Genomic DNA, 11,570 nt, shown 5'->3' on the forward strand with positions numbered 1-11,570 from the left:
GGCAGTTTTGCTAAATAAAGTTACTTTGAGCTGCAAAAGGATTCTGACAGTCCTTAATGTAACTGAAAGAATCCTCACAACTTCCAGCTGTGATATGGGTGTACAATATTATAGCTCAGTTTTAGTCAGGGGAAAATTTCCAGATCTGTAGTTGTTGCAATTTTTTATTGATCAAAGATTGCCAAGAAACATGGAGAGAAAAAGGTGGGAGAAAGATTGATCATCTTCTTGTTAATCCTATTCTCATCCAGTTTCCACTACATATTTTTTCAAAATCCTATTAATAAGTTGAAGAAATAGTAATGACCAGAGAGGCTGTTACCAGCCACATAATTTGGAGACTTCCAATGATACCCAACTCTCGGTGTATGGCAGCAGCAGAGTTCTAAGAAATGTGACTGATAGGCACAATGAGCACTTTTCAAACTCAGAGGACAGTGAAAACCCTCACCTACTGCAAAGCTGATTGGACTACTTACCCTTTGAACTTCTGCTCAGCATCTCCTGGCACACCAACATTCTCACCAAGGGCGGGAGTTTGGGAAGTAATCCATGTGGCAAACCAGCTCTGAAATTGCTAAACCCAATTGCTAAGCCCAGTCTTAGAAAAACCTTTGGTCTGCTCTGCAATGCTTGGAAATTGAGAAATATCCGCTGTAGTCTTTTCTTTTTGCAGCTTGAACCAAGAGGAGTTTGACTGGTGTCAAGGACCACACTGCTATCTCCAGCTGGATTTTTAGTGGTGTCTGTATGATGTTTTCTTTACTTCCTTTGTTGGCAGCATTAGTTGTGAGGTTCCTTTGCTAAATAAAGCTCTGGCTGCACAAACAATTTATTTCAGTCACTTCCCATAGCTGCTGGTACTGCAGCAACTCAGGCTCTGTTAGCTAGACTAGAAGGCCTGTCAGAGTCAGGTGGCAATACACCACATCATTTCAAATACCTTTTCAGGAACCTTTAGATCTGCTCAGTGCTCCCTTAAAAATTGCCACTGGCTTGCTTGTATTAGGGCTCCCAACCTGACTAACTCTGGATGTTAAATTATCATCATGAACAGAAGGATTCTGTATTAAATATCCTTTGCAAAGGAAAATCTGAGTGAAAAGGGATTTGGAGGGCAGGAGAGACTTGTTTTTCTGTGTCAGGTAATATGAAAATGTGAAGTAGAAGCTAGGAAGAACTAAGGTAATCACATATCAATGTTGGAAATGTGAAGTGTCTTCTTCATACGCCTAGAACTACACAAGCTGTCTCCTCAGGGTACACAGGAGAGGTAGCTGATGATTTATCAAGGTGCCAGTTGCATTATCCAGGATAATGAAGGCCTTTGTTTATTTTATAATAATAATAATTTTTTTTAAAGAAAAAAAAAAAGGAAGTTCTAGTTCTCAGCTGATGGCAGGACCTGGGCAAGCTGTGAGCTTGTTCCTTAGCGCTGGCCAGATCCCCTCTGTTCTCCTGATATTATTCCCCTTTGTTATTCGATATCCCACAGTGCCAGCTAAGTCAGGAGTTGTCACACTCCTCACTGGTGCAGCAGGATACAAAATAGCTGGGGGTGGGGAGGAAGACTGGAATGGTTAGGAGGTGGAAGGGAAAAGGCCTTTTTTTTGTGAAAACAGTAGCACCAGCTGCATCCTGCAAGTCGCTAAATTAGCCAGTCAGTTGTTTTTCTTTTAATTTTTGTGTGAATTCAAGAATAGGTTGTGGATGTCTTGGCAACTCATGAATGAGGCTCTTTATGAAAGAATTCACCTTGCAGAGGGGCTGCTGTCAGATGCACAAGCCTCTTTCCATTAATTAAGCTGCAGAACATCCCCTCTTTTTTTTTCTCTATCCCTCTCAACGCCTGGATAATCAGACCCTGTGTCTTTCTGTAACATCCACCACTGCCTCTCTCTCTCCTCACAGTATTTCACCCACTCTGTTAATTCTGGGCTGCCAGATTTTTTTTTTAACACAGCTTATTGCTGCTAAGTGAGATATCATGCTGCCTGAGTTAATAACTAAGATGAATATTCTGCTCCACTGCAACTAGTAGCATTCTCTATGCATTATCTTCAGCTGAAGGGTGGCCTAAGAGCAAAGTTGGATATTTTCAAAAGCTCAGCTGGGAGTTAATCAACTCTTATTGTTTTTCAACAGGAGCTGGATGCTTAACTTGCATGCAGTGAGTCTGAGTCATCCCCTGGATTGTCACCCACACACAAACAGCCCCACAGAGGGTACACAGAACTTTTCAGGCATGCTAGAAATGACCAGCCATTAAAAGTGTGTCAGCTGAACTGTACAGGTTAGGGAGTGATTACAGATGTAATTGTGCCTGAACAGACGCTCTGGGGAGAGAAGGTGGGCACCTTCTCAGGAACCTCAATCAGCTCTCAGCTTTGCTGCGTCTGAACAAGATAAGTGGCTGCAACTGAGCAGTCTGGAAGTTTTTAGTGAGGATATTTAGTTACTCGTGTGCAATTATGAATTTACACACCTGCTTCAGGGAATAATCCCAAATCTTATTAAAAAATGAGGAGCTGACTATCATACCTTAAGTGTTTGCATGTTTGGGCTTAATTTTGTATGGCTGATTTAAAATCCCAGTCATTAGGAATAAAAAAATATGTGTATGGTATTAATGACAGGCTGTTATAAATGACCTGTTCGTTTTCCTTCACTTCCAAGTAATGCTGAACATTAATTTCCTGCAAATGAAGCAATCTGAAGTAGAGCACACCAAATAATTAATCTTTGGAAACTCTGGACTAAATTAAAATAATTTGAAGTTAAATAAAGAGCTCATCTGCGGCCCCAGTGCTCTTTCTGGGAAGCAAGGGATACATAAAAGAATCAAAAAGAAAGCAAATACTGAATTACCTAACAGAAAAGGAATCTACAAATATATGTAATAAATTCCCACATTACATCATAAAACTAACTTTCTCACAAATGCTATCATTGCAAATGCCAAGACACATAGGGGACCTTTCAATTAGTAGCAAAAGTGAATAAGCAAGTGGGAAATTATTTGCATTGGACATATGCATTTTCTATTTTGGGGCTTGCTGGCCTGTTTGGATTTTTTAAAAGATATTATCAAATTATCGATTATACTAGAGGTGTCCTTATACTGAGAATTGGGTGTGGTAGAATTTAAATTACCATTTAAATGGTAAACTAGAAATTCTCTTTATTAATTCAGGCAGCATATTAAAGAATGAGCACTTATGATAAACTTTATGCTTTTATTAGCAAAAGCTGAGTTCTTAATCCAATGTTGTAATTTGGTTAAAATTAAAACATAAGTAGAATTGAAGAGTTATGTAAATTCAGAATATTCAGAATATAAGAAAAATAATTCCATCTTTACTAGGTCCAGGAATAATGAATGTCTATATTTCAGAAAGGACAGTAAATAAGCCTACTAGTCCTTTGTTTCTTTAAGAGTTTCACTTGTCTTATTTTTTTCAATCTTTCCTTGGCTGTAAATCTACAGCTATCCCAAACTATCAGAGACAAATAGTCTAATGGGAAATAATATGGGTGAAGAGATGAAATGTGATAGTGGGCAGCAGGATCTTTTGAGTTTTAAAGGCATGGCATTGAATCTAGACATGCTGAAAGCTCCTTGCGACAGTTTTCTTGTTTGTAAAATAGGAAAGATATTAGTCTGGCTCTTGGCAAAGCTCAGAAATGCTCCTGTCTGTATAAATGCTGAGGATTATTAGAGAGAAGATGTTCAGCTTGGGAGTGGGATTCTGAATATGTGATGAACCCACTCAATTTCAATTGCTGCATATGAGCTTCTTTCTTCTTATAACAATTAACCTCTTAGAAAAGAATTAACACTGAGTTTACGTGTTGACTCTATAGACATTGGATAATTGCTTTTAAAAAAATCATCTATAAGTCCAGGAAATTACATTTCTCCTTTTGCTTCTAAAATTACAAACTTCTGACTTCTCAGCTGGTAATGCAAGCAATCAAAAACAGGTCTCTTGAGTGCAGTTGCATGACACACATGAACAACAATCTCATTTCATAAAGAATTAACCCACAGCCAGCTACTTTAACTGGCTCCAATTCATGCCACAAAGCCTGCCTGCTCCAAGCTGTAGTTCCTGCTTTACACAAGCAGAAATGCACTGGTGAAACAACCACAAACCTTTTTGGAGTTCTATCCTAACAAAGCTCCCTGGCAGAGGGAAAGAGTTTGGAATGAAGCGCCAAACTGAAACCCAGAAGCTTTGGCTTCATTTTCTGTCTTTGTTACAGGCTGCCTATCAGTAAGGCAGTCAACCTCCCTGAGTTTCATCTTCTATCATACAGAGACAGTAATACCTCCTTTGGCTGTCTTTTTGATCTAGAGTATAAAGAAAGTGACATTATCCCTCCCCCCCCAATCTCAGCTAAGACATCTAGGCACTACTGTGATTCTAATCAGTAACAGCATTAACTATGGTTTAAACAGAAGGACCTACTTCAGTTTGAAATTTCCTTTATTTTATCTAGTTAAAAATCTCTTCACAGTTTCTCCAATTTTTTTCCTTCCTTTTTGAGAGAAAGTAAGAAGAAGTGACTGGTTTTGGGTTGATGATTTAGTTCCATAAGTGCTCCCAGTATAGGGTCATAGAGAAGAAGCAGAGAACACAGATCCAAATGAGGAAAGCTTGGTAAACTCAATTTCTCTCATCAGGACCTCTCCTTCAAATGCGTTCTTCAGAGCTTAAATTTAAAGATGGTGTGCAAATGAAAGCCCAGAACAAACATGTAACTGATTTGTGCCCTTTTCTCAGTGAGCTACTTTAAAGTGGCATGGGTGGAGGTTCCCTCAATACATCCCCAACATTTCACGGAATACACACCTTGCAGCTTCTGGTATTTTTTCTTGATGCTCAGTCTAAATCTTTCCCTAATGTGTTTCAAGTCATTGCAACCTTAATTATAGTCCTAAATCAGTTCTTCTTAGTGTTTACTCCAAATGGTTCTCTTGGATAAGAAATTTCCATATTCCTCACTAGTAACCAATTAAGCAACCCGTAGTGACTCTCCTTTCTGTTTTGAAATAGTTTTTAACTGAAAGATTTGAACAAATACCACATTCAGTAGTGCCAAAGACTGCCATTTAGAGTGTTTTATGCTACACTATCCTGTCTAGAGAAAGGTTATTCATACATCCAGAAGACTGACTGCAGGCACATGTACATGTTTGTGTTTGAAACTTCTAGAATGACAACCCTTCAAATCCAGTTGCCTTCTCTTGGGACAGAAACATGAACCTTTATTTCTCTTTGATTTGAGAACTGACACCACTGTGATCTCCATCATGAGTCTAGCAATATTAAAGTGTGTTGCTCTTTACAGGCAGGACTGACTGCTTGAGTTGAATGAGTACATGTTGACCTTGGGGGAGCTGCAGGGATATGTGTTTGCTTGGTTTTTAAATTTATCTTTTCCAGGTTGAGGGGAAAGAAGCTTTTAGACATTACAAAATATATGTGGATTTAAGCAACAATTGATTTCAGGAGCATCTTATATTTTTCAACACTGCTTTATGAACTGATGAGGCTTAGCAGAGCTTTTTTTAAGATCAAAAGATGTGACAGTTCGCAAAATATGCAGTGAAGAAATGAAATAATTCCCTGCACACACCAAGAAGCACCAGAATCCTCTGATAAATGTTTCTTCAGCACAAGTCCAGAAAATTTGCACTCCATACCATGCACATACTTCAAGACAGACAGGTGTCTGCCAGCAGCCAAAGTCTGTCTTCTCTTATGGAGAATTACAGAGGAGCAGAGCAGTCATTGCCAGTTCAGCAAACAGGGAGGTGTGTGTGATGTGCAGCTCAGCTGAGGGGCATTGGAAGGACTCACTGAGAGCTGCAGCTGGCAGGTTCCTCAGGCCTCCTGCTTCTGCCCACCCTGGTGCACTGCTGGGCAGAGCAGCCTGTCACTGTTCTAGGTACAAGGCTTCTCTGTTACATGGACAGCCCTACAGCTGTATTTTAGCAGGCAGGATTATTATTTCCCATGGCTAGACAGAGTTAACCCTCCCAAGAGACAAATATGAGCACTTGTGACAGAGATAGATGAGTTACATCCATTCACGGAAAGAAAAACAATCTTATGATCATGCAACTGAATTGTTTCTAATTAATTAATGATCTATATTTCATACTGCTGAAGCAGAATCTGAGACACACTAGAAAAAAATCCTTCATGTGGCCCATCCTATTAGTGGCAAGGGTGTTGAGACACAGATTCCCTTATTAACAAGCTTGTAACTCATCCCTTACTCTCATTTTCTCATTGCTGGGCACATACAATGAGAGGCTGGTACCACATCAGGGAGCAGCAAGGGTCACTTGCTCCTGCACCCCAAGAGCTAAAGAGTATCCCAGGACTGACAGCAAGGGAGCAGGGAAGGGCAGACCCCAATATTCTACCCAAAAGTCCAACTCACCAGGCAAGTCTGTGGTGATGAGGCAGGTCCAAGGTCAGGCCTGGCAGGGTCTGTGTGGGGTCCAGGGACCCTTGGCAGGGCCATGCTGATGGGACAGGGCCAAAGTCAAAGCCAAGCTGCAGAGCTGCTGGGGGCTGAGGCCTGGGAACACAGACCCCATGGCCAGGCCAGGTGTGGCTGCAGCTGAGCTCCTGCACAGTGCCAGGGCTGAGCCAGACTGGGGCTCTGGCACAGGGCTGGGGTGATGGGGATGCTCCAGCTGAGCCTGCTCAGGGCTGTTAACTCTCTCCCAGAGAGATGCTTTGTGTCTCCAAGTTTTCTTGGTAACTAAATGTCATGAGGAGTGCCACATATTGGCCTGCCAGATAGAGCAGGACTTTCATGTTACACAAATAATAATCTGATCCTACAAACCCGTGTATATGTCATTGAGATCTTATTACAGCCTGGGTAAGAGGATGCTGGGTGCTTGCACTGATGAGGCTATTTCAGTATGATAAGCTGCACTAAGTGGGCTCAGTTGTGCATCAGTGGAGTGTATTTGCATATTGCACTGCCAGGGAAAAGAAAATCTTACATTTTGCAAGAGTTTGCCACGCACAAAAATGCCACTGCAAATATCTGAGTATGTGAGCAGTTCCCATGGAAGGTGCTAGCAAGGGTGAATTAAAGGGTATGTGACATTTCCAGGATTGGGATGCTCAGTGGAAAACTCATCTATATATTTTCAGGACTTTTTACAATACTCATTGCCTTTTGATTTATAACATTTCACATGGAAAAAGACTGGCAAATATTTTTGGCTATAAGAATTCAAATAGTCTTTTGAAAGAACCATTATTAGAACCAGCCTGAACTCCAGCCAAATATTCCCATTCTCTTTCACTTCAGCCCTTGATATATGCTTTCCTGTAGAAAGGAAGTCTGGAAGAAGTTTTTTTTTTCCCTACGAGCTGCTGATTTCCAAGTTTGGTGTTTGTTTGTTTGGGTTGCTGCTTTTTTGTGGGTTTTGTTGTTGTCTTTTTTTTAAGTTTTTTTTTCTATTTTATAGAAATGGACAGGAGAAGGCAAAATGTATCTTATATTTTCAATTCTATTTTCTATTTTGTCTTAAAATTCTCCCATAAGTCTAATGCAATCTTATTCCTACATTAATATAATTCTTTTAAGCCAGGACCTTGAAAAGCTGGCACTACATGTAAAAATCTAAGAAGACAACATTTATATTAAAAACCAAATGACTTCATATCTCTATACAATTGTAGAGACATGCTCATACATGCATATGCACACATATTTTTGGTGCAATGATATATGGTTTATATATAGGCCATTAAAATAATGCACACAATCTAAACAAAGCAGATTACCAGCAAAATGTGCAGCAACAAGTTTAAGATTCCAGTTGTATTCTCTAAGCAGGTTGAGAAGAGTCATAACATCAGTAACTTCTCTCTGCTCTGGCAACATTTGTGTTCAATGCTGTATCTACAAAAGGGATTTGGGGGACAGGGAGAGACCCTAAGGCTCCCAGATTGTTTCTCCAGCCATATTCAGGCTGGGTCTGAATCTGGTTTGGCCGCAGTGTAAACGAACCTTTCACCGAGTCCGAATGAGAGGCTCCTGCATCCTCCAAAGAGCAGCTCTGACAGAGAGACACCGGCGTGGGACAGGCCTTTAGGCATCTGTGGTGCCCTGGAATTTAAGCAGAAGCTCTGATATAAACCAACAGGCCAGGTCAAGCACTCATCCCTCCCTCTGCCATCCCGGAATGGAGCAAACAGGAGGGACCCTCCTGCTCCCAGCTCAGCTGTCCTGCAGGCTGGCAGGACAGGACGGTGCCAGTGCAGAACAGGGTTACCTCCAGGCACCTCGGGGCAAGGAATTAATAAACAACCTCACCCATGGGCTGAGAGTGCAACAGCAATGAAAATGAAAGTGATTGTATACTCTGTTAACGCATGGATAATTCTTGTAGCAAAGAGAACAGAAGGCACACAAAACATTGCTTTGGTAAATGGTGTAGAAAAGGTCTGTCAGCTATAGGTGTCTAATGTATACTTTGTAGTTTCACTGAGGTATTTTGCAGCAAAACAATCAAGACAAATATGCAGATCCCAATTCTGGGACAAGAATCTTCTTGCATTGTGGTGCTAGGAGTTCTCTGCCAGTTTGATTTGCAACATTCTGGTTTTTTATACTGTGCTGGGACTGTCTGAGAGATCAGATCCCAAGTAAGACCCCAGTCCAGCTGCCAGGTGTGTTTGTGTAGCCTTGAGGGCACAGGGGCTGCATGGGTGAAGTGGAATCACTTTCCCCACTTAAACTGTGCATGCACAGAAAGAGCTTGGTGTTTAGTTTGGGTTTGATTTCTTTTTTGTTTTCCTATTTTTAGTTTTTATTTTTGTTTGCTGTAACAATGTGCTTCATTTCTGGCTGATCAGCTTCTGTGCTTTAATATTGATGACTTTGCAGTTGGACTCCCCAGGAGGTGGTCATCCATCTCACACTGAGCCCAAACACAGGGTCCTCTCCATCCCATATCCACCAGAAGGCTCACAAGCAGGTGCTGAGTAGCCTTATGATTTTGTCAGACCCCATAGGTTTGGAAAAATCATTTGCTGGACCACCAGGCAACAAGCAGCAATTACATCTGGCAAGCCTAAATCCAAAAGGGAAAATTATGGGATTTAAAGCCATCAGGGACCATTCCACACCATAAAGCAACTTTCTGACTTATTCCATGCTTCAGCAAGGGCAAACAGAGAGATGAGGGCCCTGTGTGCGGGCCCTGAGAGCAGGTCCCCTCCTGGCTGTTTGGGCTCAGGGCCAGCCTGGAGCTTGCAGAGCTGAGAGCTGCCCCTCTCCTTTGCTGGCCTTGGACACAGCCAGGGCTGACACCCCTTCCTGTGGGACCTGCTTTTAAGCCAAGCCCCTTCCATCAGGCCCCATCTGAGCTAAAGCTCCTGCTGTGTTGCAGCCATGCCTGTCCCTGCCTTTGGACCATTGCTCTGGACCTGGACCCTGACCTGGAGCTGACGTCCAGCCTGGCCTCAGAGCTGCCTTTTCACCAGGAACCTGCCTGGTGTTGACAGGCTGTGCCTGATCCTTGCTCCCCACATTGGACCTGCCTTGCTTGGCTCACTGGGGAGCTGTGGCACTGCTGCGGCTCCTGCCCTGCCAGCTGTGTCGGTGTGCTCAGCTTCCAGCTCACCTCTCCTTGCAGAGAGCCAGCTCTTGCTGCTTCCTCAAAAAAATCAGGCTGCTCCTCTCAAAATCTCCACAGCTTTCAAAGACTGATGATCTCAGCAAAAATGTTAACCCATTTTCCTTCACAGAAGAGCAGAAATGGTGGATTCATCCAGGAATCAAACCTACCACTAATGCTACTGAACCATGGAAGGAAAATGAATAGTCTTACATTGTTTCCACTGTCCCAGGGATAAGAACGCTGGTCTGGACACCTTAAGAACTCTTTTTCTTAGACCTCCAGCCTTTCTATACACAGAGTATAGAGGTGTTCTGGAAATAATGCCATGAATTCACAAGCAGAAGAAAATTACTTGTGAGAGCAGTGGCACTTAGAACTCTTGCAGTCCAGTGGGTTTTTCAGTTTTGTGGCCTTCAGCCCAACATTGCAACTTGTATCACACAGGTGCCATAAAAAGTATCACTGCCCCAGCATGTGGCACGAGACTAAAAAAAAATGTTTAAAAATTGCTCTTTGAACAGTAAGTAAGACAGAAGGGATCTGGGGAAGCTGTGGTCAACCCATCAGGATCTTATTTTCTTCTTCCCGTTCCTTCCTCTCATGCCTTCCTCCCTCTGCCCCTTTTGATTTTCCTGGAGATTCAGCCCCCTTCCTGGAAGACATCTGTTTGTGCCTACTGCTAAACTCTGCAGCAGCTGCTCAGACCTTTTCCTACCACTGTGTTGTGATGCAGTCGTGGTTTTGCCAGAAAAGTGGTGTTTGCCTGCCATGAACCCGAAAGAGTTCAACACTGATTAGGAAGGAAGGCTGGCTGGCAGGCAGCATGACTGACTAAGCCTGGTTTCCTTAGGAACCCAGACTGAAAAAGTGAGAAAGTAAGAGCATGTGTGTTCTGGTAGGCAGTGAATAATCCATTAAAACTCTTAATTAAAAATTTAAACATGTGTCTGCTAATTACATCACCCTTCTCTTGCCCTCAAAAAGCAGCAAATGAGCATGGTTGCACACCTGCCCGTGTGTTTATTTCCTTAGGATGCTGCTCACTTGCTCAGCAACACAAATACCAGCTCAGGTAGCAGCTGCCATTGTAAAAACATTCTGGGGAAAAGTGATGACAAATATTTTCTTTTTGTTAATGAATGGCCAAACTGTTCACAGAAATCCTGCTCACTGTTGCTGCATGTCCTGAATTTGTTGATGTTTTTCACATATCAGTCCTGATGCTATGAGTTCCCATCTCAGGCAGGGCTATTTAATGCCAGCAATACACACTCGGCTGAACAGCTACCTGAAGACCTGTAAAAAGAGAAAGAGATGGAGTAAATGTTTTAAAAAGCAGGCTGAAAGGATATGGAAATGAACATGGGCATTGCCTGTAAACTCAGGACCTGCAGAGAGGCTCTGGACCCTCTGGAGCTTCTCAGTCCTGCAGGGATAGTGTGGGGCTCCACATTTGAAGCTTACTTGGGGTGAGGAGCCTCAGCATGGTAAAGGGACAGCTCAGATTAACTGTTACCCATGCAAATGGGCACTCCCAGCAAATGAGAGCTGCTTCCCCCTCTGTAAGTGACCCTGCAGTGAATCTCCTCTGGTACACGGAGCTCCTCAGCTGCTCCGAGTTGGCTGGGTTGCAGCCACTTGACATCGGGCCACAGCCTCTGATTTGGGAAGGCTGTTTTATTCACTGCCTAGAGGAGTAGGATCATGTTCAACATTGCTGTTGTTATTTATTACAGTCATGAATTTGGCAGGAATTAGCCAGATTCTGGCAGGTAGCGTATGTCTCTGTACATCAGTATAACTGTGCTGCATTGTAGTGGGTACACTGGGTGAAAAATCAATTCCCCGGTTTTTGGCTCCTGTCAAAACAGGCAGAGGCCAGAGCAGGAGGGCATGTGTGTCC

Source organism: Camarhynchus parvulus, chromosome 6, assembly GCF_901933205.1.
Source record: "Camarhynchus parvulus chromosome 6, STF_HiC, whole genome shotgun sequence".
NCBI classification, from domain to species: Eukaryota; Metazoa; Chordata; class Aves; order Passeriformes; family Thraupidae; genus Camarhynchus; species Camarhynchus parvulus.